Source organism: Hemitrygon akajei, chromosome 9 (genome assembly GCF_048418815.1).
Source record: "Hemitrygon akajei chromosome 9, sHemAka1.3, whole genome shotgun sequence".
Classification (NCBI taxonomy): Eukaryota; Metazoa; Chordata; class Chondrichthyes; order Myliobatiformes; family Dasyatidae; genus Hemitrygon; species Hemitrygon akajei.
The window spans coordinates 160,171,274-160,186,526 of record NC_133132.1 but is presented as its reverse complement, the minus strand read 5'-3'; the positions used below and the strand labels follow the sequence as shown (position 1 = coordinate 160,186,526).

The 15,253-nt window shown below is 41.6% G+C and overlaps 1 protein-coding gene across 3 annotated transcripts in view; it reads right to left on the bottom strand.

Moving 5' to 3' along the window:
* cep85l (centrosomal protein 85, like) overlaps positions 1 to 15,253 on the bottom strand; it is a 322,550-nt gene that overhangs the window by 260,804 nt on the left and 46,493 nt on the right. The window lies entirely within an intron of this gene.

Below are 15,253 nucleotides of genomic sequence, written 5' to 3'. Positions count from 1 at the left end.
CATTGTCAAAATTTCAACAGAGGAAGTTTGCCCAGAATCAAAAATTATCACTGTTACTCTGGCATAAATAATGTATTTTTGAAACCGTCTTCTCCCATTTGCTGCTCAACTCTTCAGATGTAATGGGACTGCTGAACTTTGATCCGATCCAATAATTGAGAGATTAGGCAGCTCTGCCTGTTGTAACTCAAAACTGAAATAAGACGGAGAAGAAAGTACAAAACCAATCAGCAATGATTAACAAGCATTCACCATTAACTCAGGCAACACCAATAGTGTTTGATGTTGACCCTATCACAAAAATACCCTTTGTCTTTTCAACACCACACCCCCATCCTGCAAAATAGTCTTGTGCTTGTTTTTTTTAAACCAGAGATCAGCCAAGAAATTAGATTTGTGTACATTAAGACATGCGTCACTTCTGTCAACAATCAACACAATTTGAATATCTGCGGGAGGAAGCCAGCAAGTGTTGCAGCTGTACAGTAAATTCCATTTAACACATCCAACTCAACCTCCTTGCTCTCTGATTTCAGAAATTGGATAATTTCCATCAGGACTGCTATACAACTTTCCTCCCTCGCACTCAAGGCAAGCATGGACTATCATGCAAGCGACTTCTCGAGGGACCTAAAATACCCACGCAATTTGCCCTGCCTGATCACAATTAAAATATCCAAAGCACACAGTTCTAGCAAACATGTCCAATCATGTCAATATCTGTCACATTTGCTTCTTAATTTTCACCTGCAGTTTGAGGCAGGCACCTCAGTATCATTTAAGAAGCATTTGGATAAGTATGTGCACAAGTTCTGCAATTGCTGGAAATCCAAAGCACAACACACAAAATGCTGGAGGAACTCAGCAGGTCAGGTAGCATCTATGGGAATGAACAAACAATTGACATTTTAGGCCAAGACCCTTCTTCAGGACTGGAAAGGAAGGCAGAATAAAAAGGTAGGGTTATGGGAAGGGAGGATAGCTGGAATGTGACAGGGGAAAACCAGGTAAAGGGCTGGAGATGAAGATATCTGCTAGGAGGGTAAATCACAGCAGAAAGGGGAGGAGGATAGGCATGTAGAGAAGCAGTAAGAGGCCAGAGTGGGGAACAGAAGAGGAAAGGGGGAGGGAATTTTTTTTTAAACCGGAAGGAGAAATCGGCATTCATGTCATCAGGTTGGAGGTGATCCGGATGGAATACAAGTTGCTGCCCCTCCATCCTGAGGGTGTCCTCATCGTGGCACAAGATCATGGACCGACACGTTGGAACGGGATTGGGAATCAGAATTAAAAAGTTGGAGCGAAGGTGCTATTAATGTATGGGAGGCGGCTGCAGGAATATGGGCTGAAACTGGGACTACCTAAGTGGACAGCATAGTCAGCATGGGCTCGCTGGGCTGAAGGGCCTGAATCCATGCTCTATAACTTTAATACTTCCTCAGCAGTAACATGTGAAAACTATCGTCAATGTGGCATCCAGGGGTTTTTCCTGTGTTGCTAGTTAGTAAGGCAAGTAACCAAACAATGTTACAGATGTCTAACAAAGCCTAACTAAAATACTTATAAACACAAAGTCTGCAGATGCTGGAAATCTAGGGCAACACACACAAAATGCTGGAGGAACTCTGCAGGCCAGGCAGCATCCATGGGAGTGAGATAAACAGTTGACACTTCAGGCCGAGACCCTTCTTCTTTTTGAGTGTTCTGATCAATATTGAAAGTTTAGAGTACCCAAAGTGATACCATGTGGGACATGGCTATCAAAAACATACAAACGCTAAAAACATAAACGTGGCACAAGAGAAAATGTCTGCATGTTTCCTCTTTTTACTCTCACATCTCTGATAAAATTAAAACCACTGTGTAAATAGTCATTAGCCGGTGTGAAGGAATGTTTACTTCAGGCATAAATGGAAAGGCATGATACCACTGCTTCAATTTTGAAACTGCAAAATGTAAACAGTAATGCACTTGCTCTTTTTCCTGAGAAGGCAATGTAATTATTTCCTTCCAAAGTACAAAGTAAACTTGTTATCAAAGTACATATATATTACCACATACAACCCCGAGATTTGTTTTCTTGTGTGCACACAGTCAACCCAAGAATTACCATATAATCAATGAAAGACTACACCCAACAGTCCGGACAATAACCAGTGTGTGCAAAAGATACCAAACAGTGCAAATACAAAAAAAATAATAAATAAATAAGCAATAAATATTGAGAAATGATTTTTGTCCTTGAAAGTGAGTCCATAAGCTGTAGTGAGTCTACATCTGTTTGACAATTGTGTTTCATTCGTACCAAGATCAATTACTACTTTAAAGAAAAAAAAGTGAGGCAATGGGATGAAATTTCAGATCCATTGCCCTTAAAAAATCTGACCACAAGTCCTCCCCAAATTATAGCAGGGTTCCTTTCCAAAGAATGGTTCATAACCCAAACAGTCTGCAAGTCAGAAATGGACAAAAGCTGTGTATGGGAGAGGATCACATAAACACCTGTGACTGGTGGGGGTGGGGGGGGGGGGTAAACGGGCATTTAAAGAACAGCCACTAGCCTATCTCACTTGGCTCAGCGTCCAGTTCTACTTGGCTTGACCCAGCCCTCGAATATTGCAGCTCAGATCTGGGAGTTGTTGGGGGTTTGGGATTGGGAATACCCCACTCCATTTTCACTCAGCAAAAGATGCCTGCAGCCTTACAGCACTCACCAGTTTCACAAACACTCCCTCGTATAGATGACGTGCCCTTGGGCAGTGGTAACCTAGGGAGGAACTGCAAGTGGTAATCAGTGGTTACGGTGAATGGTTGTAGAGAAACAGCTATCAAGACCGGTGGCCAATATGTAGCATTATTAGAGATACAGTGCGGCAATAGGCCCCTCTGTCCAATGAGTCTGCACCGCCCAACTGCACCCATGTGACCAGCTAACCTACTAAGCCATCTGTCTTTGGAATGTGGCAGGAAACCAAAGAAAACCCTCGTGGTCATGGGGAGAATGTACAAACTCCTTACAGATCCTGGGTCGCTGGTGCTGTAATAATCTCATGCTAACTGCTACGCTACTGAGCCGCCCTGAGAATCGTATGTTGGGTCGTTATCTTCACAATGATTTGATTTCGAGACTATTAAAGATAGCATATCTGAAATGACAGCTATAATTCCCGCTCATCTACTCTTTTAATAAATGCAATCTGGATTGATGGTCATTATAATAACCCGAATCCGGATTGGCTCTGAATGGAATAACTAATCTGAATAAATGACCATCGTAATAATAATCATTTGGTTGTTTCACGTTGTAATATAATTAATATTGGTGCTTTTGGAATGTTTTCCATCCAAGTAGTCACCATTCAAGTAACCACAAATTGGTAAATATGCTAAAGTGTAAAGTGAATTAGCTGCTCTTGTAAACAATGGCTACCTCGCCCCAATCCTCATCTCAATGGGTGTGGCATCATCTTATTCTTTCCTCCGCACCTCCTCCATTAAAGTATAGGATTCTAATGCGCCACCCCAACTCTATCATCATCCTCGTGACTGCTGGCCACCCTGGACTTGGCCTCTGCGGGGAGAAGGCAGGAGAATGCGATTGAGAGGGAGAAGAAATTGAATATGAGAGCAGACTCGACAGGCCAAACAGCCTAATTCTGCCCTTGTGCAGTAGTAAACATACAAGTCCTGGCCTGTGACATTGGGCAGAATAGTAGATATCAAAAGCCAAGTAAAGGTTCAATTCCCACCACTGTCTGTATGGAGTCTGTACTTTCTCCCGTGACTGCGTGGGTTTACTCTGGGTGCGCTGGTCTCCGCCCACAGTCCAAAAATGTACTGGTTTGTATGTTAATTTGTCATTGTAAGTTGTCCTGTGATTAGGCTAGTAACAAAAACTGGGAAATTGCTGGTCAGCGCGGCTCAAAGGGTCGATTCCATGCTGTATCTCACTAAATAAATGTCATTGCTCCTGTGCCCATCCAGTACAGCTCTTAAAGCATGTTAGAATTTATTGGCCGTTGCATCAAAGTGTGATCGACAAACATGGAAGAGTTGATCTGTTGCTCTTTCTGCAGGTCATAACCCTGAAACATTCTCTCTCTTCCCCCACTCACAAATAATCCACCATATTTGGCATTCGCATAATTCCCTTCCATGATTTTTTAAATGAGAGGTGAAAAACACTTCATGGTCTGGTGTCTTTAAATGTTAAAACAATACAGGCTACAAACAGGTCCTTCAGCCCAATGCTTCCATGCCCACCTAGTTCCACTTACCCAGAATTTGGCCCATCTCTGACTAAACCCCTTCCACCTATGTACTTATCCAAATGAATGTTGCTAACACACCTGTCTCAACCACTTCCTCTGGTAGCTCTTTCTATATGTGCATCACACTCTGAAAAAAGCTGGCCTTCGGGTCCCCTTTGAATTCAAAAATTTATTGTCGAAGTACATACATGCTCCCATATACAACTTTGAGGTACATTTTCTTGCAGGTAACTCACAGGAAAAATACAAAATTTCACCTTAAACCTATGCTTTAGCTTTTGGCTCCCATTCCCCGGAGGTGGGGGTGTGTGTGGGGGGGGGGGGGGGGGGGGGGGGGGGAGGAGAAGTAAGATTGAACAGCAAGATTGCATTTGCAAAGGGAGAGGGAAATAAAGACGGAGTAGGAAAGTGATAATTAGAGTGGGAGGAATATAAATAGCATCTTAAACCAACAGGGGGATGAATGGCCTGTTTCCGTGCCACAGTTTCTCTGCGAGGATGTGAAATTTACTTTATTATGCTGAATGATCATAAATCATTTGTGGAATAAGTGAGTTTAATGAGCAGGGCTTGACCTCATCCCATCATGGATGTTTTCCCTAAGTGCGTTATAAATAGCTGGAGCTGCACATGGGTACGAAAGGCAGAAAGCCACCCTCAGTGAGCAACATGAAACACAAATAACAGAGACTGTGGCTGCTCACTTCTTGTTCATACACTCTCACTGCTCAAGGCAGGTGACGTTGGGCTGGGATACTGCGTAATTCACTTCTTTGTCAAAAGGGTGTAAAGAAATAATAAACCACCATGTGCCCTAAAATGTTCCCCGTTTTCAATATTCAGAATCAGATTGTGAAATTTCTTCTCTTCAGACAGCAGTACATCACAATAAATAATAAACTTATAAATTACAATAATAAAAATAAATAAATTGTGCAAAAAGAGACCAATAATAATGAGATGGTGTACATGGGTTCATTGTCCATTCAGACATCTGATGGCAGAGGGGAAGAAGGTGTTCCTAAAACATTAAATGGGTGCCTTCAGGCTCCTGTACCTCTCCTCTATGATGGCAGCAATGAGAAGAGGGCATGTCCTGGGTGATCAGGATTCTTAATGATGGATGCCAACTTTGTGAGGCATCCATCACCTTTTGAAGATGTTCTCAATGCTGGTGAGACTAGTGCTTATGATGGAGCTGGCTCAGTTTGCAACTTTCGGCAGTTTTTTTCCAATCCTGTGCAGTCTCCCCTCCATACCAGATGCAACGAGTTAAAATACACTCCACGGCACGCATGTAGAAATTTGTGACAGTATTTGATGATATATCAAGTCTCCTCAAATTCAGTGAAATATAGCCGCTGTATTGTTATCTTTGTATTTGCATGAATGTGTTGGGCCCAGGTTAGATCTTCAGAGAATTTGACATCCAGCAACTTGAAAGTGCTCACTCTTTCCACTGCTGATCCCTCGATAAGGACTGGTTTGTGTTCCCTCAACTTCTCCTTCCTAAAGTCCACAATCATTTCCTTCATCTTACTGGTGTTGAGTGCAAGGTTGTTGTTATGATATCACTCAGCCAGCTGATCTGTCTCACTCCTGTACGCCTTCCTTGTCATCAGCTGAAATTCTGCCAACAATGCTTATGTCATCGGCAAATTTACGGACGGCGTTTGAATTGTGCCTATCCACACAGTCGTGGGTGTAGAGAGAGTAGAGTAGCAGGTATCCTTGAGGTGTGCCAGTGTTGATTGTCAGCGAGCAGGAGAATGCTATTGTAGGATTTTGCAAATAAAACATGCGAGTCATTTTAAGTGCTTAACAAAAGCCACAACCCTTTGTTCTTGGTTTGTTCGTAATGAAAGTAGTGACCTTTTATGGACATATTACATCAGACATATCACTTAAAGTGAACACAACACCTCAATGATGACATTTGTGAATTATGTAGAATAGTTTCTGTTATGAACAATATGTGTCATCTGCCACCCATTACATTACGCAATGCTATTTCCGATCCATACGCAACGCCATGTCCTGATGAAGTCAAGGATCCAGTTACAGAGGCCCAGGTTTTGGAGCTTGTTGATTAGTACTGAGGGTTACGATGGTGCTAAATACTGAGCTGTAATCAATGAATCGTAGTATATATACAGTATTCCAAAAAATATTTTAGAAATGCCTTTCTTCCAAAATACTAGCTAAAAAAGTCTGCTAGCTATGCTTTTGCTTTCAGTGCCAACTCTTACAGTCGTCTATTCAAAAACCTGATTCTCTCCCTTGTGTCTTTAATTTGCCCTTAATAGGGGAAGGGCAATGTCCTTGAAACCTTGAAATATTTCCAACTGGTGTATTAACTAAATTGACTCTTCTTTCCTCTTTGTCTGGGGAAAGAACTGCAGTGGGAGCAGGTGGCTGAGGGTTTCACTTATTAGACTCAGCTAACCAGACTTCTTTCAGCAAAACCAGCGACTAAAAGGCTTGGGTGCCACAAAACCAACTGGAGCTATTATATGCATTTAGCATAGGAGCCCTGAAAAATAATTATACAGTGCAGACTTGGGATTTCCAAAGGATTATGTTAGATTTGCCAAACCAAAAGACTGAACATTTTGAAGTACAAATCCAGCAAAAGTAAGAATTCTGCAGTATTTTGCCCAAGTTAAGAAATGATAACTCTGGAAGCAGGTCCCAACAACACCTGACATACCCAACAGCAAATCTGATTATATAGAGTATTGCAGCACAGAAATAGGCCCTTTGGCCCATCTAGTACATGCCAAACTATTATTCTGCCGGTCTCATCTATCTGCATCTAGACCATAGCATTTCTTACTCCTCCCGTTCATGCACTTCTTCAAACTTCTCTTAAATGTTGAAATCAAACTTGCATCCAGCATTTCGACACTCTCACCACCCTCGGAGTGATGTTCCCTCTCATGTTCCCCTTGAAGTTTCACTTTTCACATATGACCTCTATTCTACTCTCACCCACCCTCCATGGGAAAAAAAAACAACCTGCTTGCATTTATCCTATCTATACCCCTCATTGTATAATTTTGATCTATCCACCTTGGAAGTGGCTCATGAATTTAGACCATAAGACATAGGAGCAGAATTAGGCCATTCAGCCCACTGAACATGATCTGTCATTCTATTGTGGCTGACGTATTTGTCCTCTCAACCCCATTTTCCTGCCTTCTTCCCATAACCTTTGATACCCTTAGACATCAAAAACCTATAAACCCCCCACTATAAATATACCCAATGATTTGACCTCCAAAGCTGTCTGTAGCAATGAATTGCACAGATTCACCACCCTATGGCTAAATTACCTTCTCCTCATCTTTGTTCTAAAGGGATATCCTTTTAATCTGAGGCTGTGCCTTCTGGTCCTATTGGAACATCCTCTCCACATCCAATATCTGGGCTTTTTAATATTCGGTAGGTTTCAAAGTGATGTTCACCTCTCATTCTTCTAAACTCCAGTGAGTATAGCCCAGAGACATCAAATGGTCCTAATGTGTTAGCCCTTTTATTCCCATGATCATTCGTTGTAAGCAACACACACAAAATGCTAGAGGAACTCAGCAGGCCAGACAGCATCTATGGAAAAAAGTCCAGTTGATGTTTCTGGCCAAGAATCTTCATCAGTCGTGCCGAAAGGTCTCCGCCTGAAGCGTCAACTGTACTTTTCTCCATAGATGCTGCCTGACTTGCTGAGTTCCTCCAGCATTTTGTGTGCACGCTTGGATTTCCAGCATCTGCAGATTCTCTCTTGCTTACCATTCATTGTAAGCCTCCTCTGGGCCCTGTCAGATGCCGGCACATCCCTTCTTAGAAACGGGGTCTAAATTTATTTTATTTTCAAAAGCCACAAGTCATAATGGTATGCTTTAAAAGCGTATTTTCAATTACTGGGGAAATGATTACACTAAAGAAAATAGTATATGGTTATGTAGTTTTGCATCTGTTAGTTGCTGTCAATTATCTAAAACAGATTTAGGGACTGGTGATCAACTGAACATTGTGACAACATGAGATTCTGCAAATGCAGGAACTTCAGATTAACACACACAAAATGCTGAAGGAACTCTGTAGGTCAGGCAACATCTATGCAGAGGAATAAGCAAATGATATTTTAGGACAAGATTCTTCATCAGGACTAATGAAGAGTCTAGGCCCAAAACATCGACTCTTTATTCCTCTCCATAAAAGCTGCCTGACCTGCTGAGTTCCTTCAGCATTTTGTGTATGTGATGTTGTGATTAGAATGGTTTTTAATGACAAAGCTGACTATATCTGCGCAGGTTAACAGAATTCTCAAAATTCTTGAGTACGATTTTTCTCTCAATCAAGAATTAATAATTTGAAATCATTGGCTAATTGCACTAGCTTTTGCATTCAGCAATCTACAAATAAGTTTAAATAGACGCAAGAGGCAAAAGAAAGAGTATGGTTTTTATAACTTTCTGCAATTTTGACTGTAATGTGAATGCATTTACCTGGAAGGCTGATTCATGAAAAAGAAATGCTTGCCCACAACTTCACAACATCTAACATGATGGATGACACCATTGTTATACAATACTGTGCAAAAGTCTTAGGCACATAAAAATTACTATAAGCAAAGATGCTTTCAAAAATAATGAAAAGTTTCTAAATATCAAAAAGTTTACAATAAAGAGCAGTAAACAGTAAAAGACTAAATCAAATTAATACTGGGTGTAACCACACTTTGCCTTTAAAACTGCAACAATACTTTTCGGTACATTGTCGAGCAGTTTTATAAGAAAATTGGCTGGGAGGTTCTTCCAAGCATCTTGGAGAACTTGCTGCTCTTCTGCAGATTTTGGCTGTCTCATTTGCTTTGTCTCTCCAGGTAATCCCAGACAGCCTCAATGACGTTGAGATCAGGGCTCTCTGGAGGCCATACCATCTGATACCATATAAAATATAAAGGGTGCCTTAGACTTCTGAACAGTATTGTATATACCCTAGGGTTCCTTTACTGTTCAGAAAGATATTGGAGGTACAGATGCACAGAAAACACCATCAGACAGTACACAAAAGCGAAACCAATGCTGCACAAAAGGAGATGAATACAATTATGGCATGTCATGCTTTGGAATAAAAACTGGAGAAGAGTCAATTGGTAGAAAACAGTGACACACCAACTCTCCAGCAGTGACAACTCTATCCAAATGCTCCTTCTAAATGAGAAAACTAGCTGAAATCAAACTTACACTGGTTCTAACCCCAATATTAGATCTGTGTGCAAAACAATACAACGTAAGAAACAAGATCATGGGTGATATTTTACTTCACAGCCACTTTTCTACACATCTCCTTAATTCCTAAAGGTTTCTCACATTGTCAAGCAAGAGTATTCACATTCATACCCTGACTGCAATTAAAGATTAGCTTTGCCACACGTACATTGAAACATATAGTGAAATATGTCATTCGTGTCAACAGTCCGAGTGTTAGTATGTTACTAGCAGCAACATAGCATGCCCACAACTTACAAACAGTGGCAGGAACTGAGCCCCATTTGATAATTGCTCTCGCTCCAAATTTACATCTCCATGCTGCTCATATTGCTAAGGAGTTTTTAAAAGCACTTTCATCGCACTGGATTTTACTTAAAAATTCATTATTCAGCATCTTGCCAAACGTAGCCCGAGAAGGTAATGGTCAGCCACCAGTTTAGTTAGCTGATATCAGGGAGGATGTCTCAGGAACGAAATGCAGTGACAAGAAAAGGAATAGTGATTCTCTTCCAAGGCAAGATGATGTTTTGACACGGAGGAAAACCTGTATGTGGTGCTGTTCCCATCAGCCTGTTATCCTGGTACTACTTGGGAGCACAGTGTCATCGGTTTGGGAGATGTCGTAGAAACAAAAGTAAGTAATGGTAGTCCATTTTGTTGATGGTGCAATTGAAGCCATTATGAATCGTAGGTAGAGAGAATGAATATCTAGAGTGATCAGTGAAGTACTGTTCAGGTTGGCTGCATTGTCCTTGCTAATGCTTAGTTTTAAACTTCACTACTTCTGACTTAGTAATAGACAGATCATTGGTGAAGCTGCTAAACATGGTTGGGTATAGGGTATTGCTTTGAAGAATTCCTGCAGTATAAAGTGATGATAGTGGTAACAACCACTACCACCTACCTTTGTGCAATGTATGAGTTCAATCACTAGAGTCTTATTTTCCTATGATGCCCATTGACTCCAGTTTTACTGGGGCATACAGGGCTACAACATGCTAAATTTATAGAAGCATGCTTTTTGATGTTGAATTCCATTATTTTCTCTTCACCACTGAAATTAGCTTCTTTGAAACATGTTTGGACCAAGGTTGTGATGATGTTTGGAGATGATTGGTCCTGGCCAAACCCAAGCTGGGCATCAATGATCAGATTATTGTTTGGCAAGTTCTGCTTGGAAGCAGAATCCATCTATTTTTTTCAATAATTGAGAGCAGACTCATTGGATGGTAATTGGACTGAATTAAGTCAAGTGAAGGATATGCTCATATTTTTATGTTTAGGACAACATTCAACATCGTCAGGTAGATACTAATGTTGTAGATATCCAGAGGCATCTCTGCTAGAGATATGGCCGGTTCTGGAGCACATCTTCATTTCCACAACAGGTTTGCTTCACAACCATATTACCCATGACCACCTACACCCCTTATTGAATCACAACACGGATGTTGTCTGGACGCTGTTGTATCCTGCTCTCGCAGACATTTCTTGAAATTATTCACACTAAATTAAACTGGGTGAAGACTGCCTTCCTGGATGGTGGGCTCTTGGAAGATGACATCAATCACCCTCTTGGTACCTCTGGCCAAATATGGTTACGAATGTTTCAGACTTCCCTCTGTGGTCCACCATTGCTGAGGATGGGAATGCTCTGGGAGTCAGAGTCACAGAGCACTACAGCATAGAAGCAGGCACTTCAGCCCATCTAGTCTGTGCTGAACTATTATTCTGGCTGTTCCCATCAAATTCCAACTGCACCACCGCCTTCCACAGGCTTCCCATCCATGTGATCTCCTCTCATTAACTTTAAATTTTCCACAGGCACAGATGACCAAATCTAGTCAGACTGCAGAGTGATCTGATCCATTGGTTGTGAAATCACTTCTTCCTGTTGATTGCATGCTGCCCTGTGTTGCAACTTCTTCAGCTTATGTTTTTAAGTTTCCGCAGTGTTGCTCACCATGCTTATTGAGCCACAGGCCTGATACTTGGAGAGTATATTGACCGGTTGCATCACAGCCTGGTATGGAAACATGATTGCCCTCAAATGGAAAGTCCAGCAAAAAGTAGTGTTTATGGTCCAAGTCCATCACAGGTACAGGCCTCCCCACCATTAAACACATCTACATGAAACACTGTTTCAGGAAATCTTCAGGATTCTCTCTTCTTACTGCTGCCGTCAGAAAGGTGGTACAGGAACCTCAAAACTCAATCCACCAGGTTCAGGAACAGTTATTACCCCTCAGTCATTAGGCTCTTGAATCAAAGGGGATAACCTCACTTGCCCCTTCGTTGAAATGTTCATCTCATGTTCTTGATATTTATTTATCATTATTATTTCTTTTTCTATTTGCAGTTTGCTGTATTTTGCACTCTGGTTGAATGCCCTAGGTGAGCAGTGTTTCATCGATCCTGTAATAGTTGTTACTCTATAGATTTATTGACTATGCCCACAAGAAAATGAATCTCAGGGTTGTATATGGTGGCATAGATGCACTTTAATAATAAATTTACTTTGAACTTGGATTAAGAGATGTTCTAGGCCTTAAGGGTCTACGTTCCCTGCTGCTGTTCATGGTCACAGTGCAGCAGGGATGTCCATTTCAGAGCTGCTAGATCATGTCCACACCAACGAGGGGGTACTCAATGCGAAGAAATTTGTCTCTACAGGCACCATTTCATAGTCACTGTGACCTACACCATTATAGTCAGACAATCCTACCACAGGTAGATACTGAGAATGAAGCGGGGGTTAAGTACAAATGCAATGGTGTGTTTAAGATTGCTGATGACAAGACTGTTGTTGACTGAGTCAAAAGTGGTGATGAATTGGCATATGGGGGGAGATTGAAAATCTCATTGAATGGTGTCACAACAACCACCTGTCAACGTCAGCAAAACTGAGAAGGGCTTATTCAATCGACTGCAGAAGGATTATCAGCTACAAGAGGAAGAAGTCCATGAGCCAGCCCTCATAAGGGAGCCACATAGGTGGCTCTTGAATCATATTTAACAAATCAGACTGAATAAGGAGGGCAAATATCTTCCCCTGAAGTACATTAACAAACAAAATGTTTCATTGTTTAATTATAAGAATTGTAACAATTATAGTTATTAATTATTCCAGCAATTCTGGTTTATTTACTGGAATTTAACTCTACAGCTGCCATGGTGAAATTTGACTTGGGTCTCCAAATTATTGTCTGCATGTACAACTTTGAATTTTAAAAAAAAAGACAACTCAGAAGCACTCTGCAAATCAGGTGGCTCAGAAAAAGAAAAAAGTGGGTTAATATTTCAGGCCACTGACCCTTTAATAGAACTGGAAAATTGAGAAAACGGGTTATGTTTGAAGCTGTAAAGCAGAGGAAGAAACAAGAGGCATGTCTCTGAAATGCTAACCAAGAGGCAGATTGAGACGTTTGTAAAGTTAGTCTGTTTCTCCCAATGAGGTGTATGATTAGATGGCAAACAGTAAAGTCTGCTTTTCTCACCTCTTTCAATATCACTACTTCAATACAACAGCTGAGCAACTAGGAGCAGTTCTACCTACTGACAATAAACTCCTCTCACTTAAATTCTTCCCCTGCTGAAGACTATTAATCATTTTGGGAAATCGCTCATTCATGTGTCTTATGGATTAGATGGCTTGCCAATACATTGCTCAGGTGCTGTATCTACAGAGGGGTCCACAGAAATATATTTGACTTTTTCCTCAAAAAGAATTCTCACTTATGTGTGAACTCTTCAAATTCCTTGCACACCAACCAACCTCAAGTCTGCCAGCTTGTGTTGAATTATGCGAGAATTCATCAGCACAGGATTGCAAGAGGGTACAGAGTGTTGTAGACAGCCAGCTCCTTCACTGGCATCATCCTCCTCGCCAGCGAGGACATCTTCAGGAGGCAGTGCCTCAAGGCGGCGGCAATCATCATTAAAGACCCTCACCATCTGGGACACGCTCTCTTCGTCCTACTACCATCAAGGTGGTGGTACAGGAGCCTGAATATCCACGCTCAACAATTTAAAAACAGCTTCTCCTCCCTCTGTCAGATTTCTGAACGGCCCATGAACACTACCTCATTATTTATCTTTTGCACTAGTTATTTTGGTAACTTTTACTCTTGCACTATACTGCTGAGACAAAGTAACAAATTTCAATTTTTTTATGTCAGTGATAATAAACCTGTTTCCAATCCTAAATCTACTTGCAATATTTAGTCAATATCCAAATTCATTTCACTTTGAAACCTCGGTATCAGGACTCTCTGCCAAATACCTTCACTGAACATGTGGCGTATGGTCCGGAGTCAGTACTGAATCTTACTGAGATAATCCAATATCCTCACAATAGCACTTATCAGTTTCAATGCCCTGTGTAGATTATGGATTAAAACAGCCAAGGCACTTTGCCGGCAACTGTGATTCATTCTCCCCTCACAAAAAATGTGGGCAGCAGATGAGGACGGCGTCAGGATCAAAGGTGTCTACGTTGTTGACAGCAGTGATCTAACTGCATAGGTAAAGAGCAGCCTTTCCTTCATAGGCTGGACCACCCTCTACACTCAGTAGCCACTTTGTTAGGTACAGGAGGCACGCTCATGCTCTTCTGCTGCTGTAGCCCATCCGCTTCAAGGCTGCGCGCCCAGAGATGCTCTTCCGCTGTTGTAATGTGCGGTTGTTTAAGTTGCTGTCACCTTTCTGCCACAGCTTGAACCAGCTGGCCATTCTCCTCTGACCCCTCTGACACCAAGGTGCCTCCAGCCACAGAACCGCCACCCACTGGATGCTGTCGTTTTGTTCCTTGCACCGTCCTCCGTAAACACTGGAGAGTGCTGTGCGTGAAAATCCCGGGAAATCGGCAGCTTCTGAGGTACTCAGACCACTCCGTCTAGTACCAGCAATCACTCCAAGGTCAAAGTCACTTGGATCATATTTCTTTCCCCGCTCTGATGTTTGGTCTGACAACAACTGAACCTCTTGACCACATCCAGGGGCTTTTATGAACTGAGTTGCTGCCACGTGATTGGCTGATTAGATATTGGCATTAATAAGGTGTACCTAATAAAGTGGCCACTCAGTGTATTTTTGGCGGATAGCATCCCTGGACACGTGATGTATAATCCCAAGTCAGTACTGAATCTTACTGAGATAATCCAATATACTGACATCAGCACTAAACAGCTTCAATGCCCTGTGTAGATTGTGGAAAAACAGCCAAGGCACCTTGCCATCATTTGTCACTCTTTCTCCCCTCACAGGCTTAACTTGCTTCAATATGAAAGTAGCAAAGAAACATAGGAGAGGAGGAGTGAAAGATATTAGGCATTATTGAGCTATTAACACGACCCAATGGTTTTATATAGTACGTGTAAGCTATACTTTGGTCAATTTTCTTAAAGTAGCAATATAGTCACCATATGTGAATGGCTTTGAAATACCAACTGGTACAACACAGCATGGAGCTGTATAGAAATGAACACTTTCATGGGAATGTTTGTCCGTGGTCACTAGTGGTAGTATGTTGTCCTGTATTCCGTTCCATTCACTTTCCAACTAGATAGTGCATGAACCATTACCAAAGGGAGACAAATTTCCAGGCCAACACGTTCAGCAAACTGACATGTTCAGTGAGCTCGTTTGTTAGCTGGTGGATTTATGACTGCCTTGGCTAAACGTGCTAAACATTTTGCGCTTTTTCAGTAA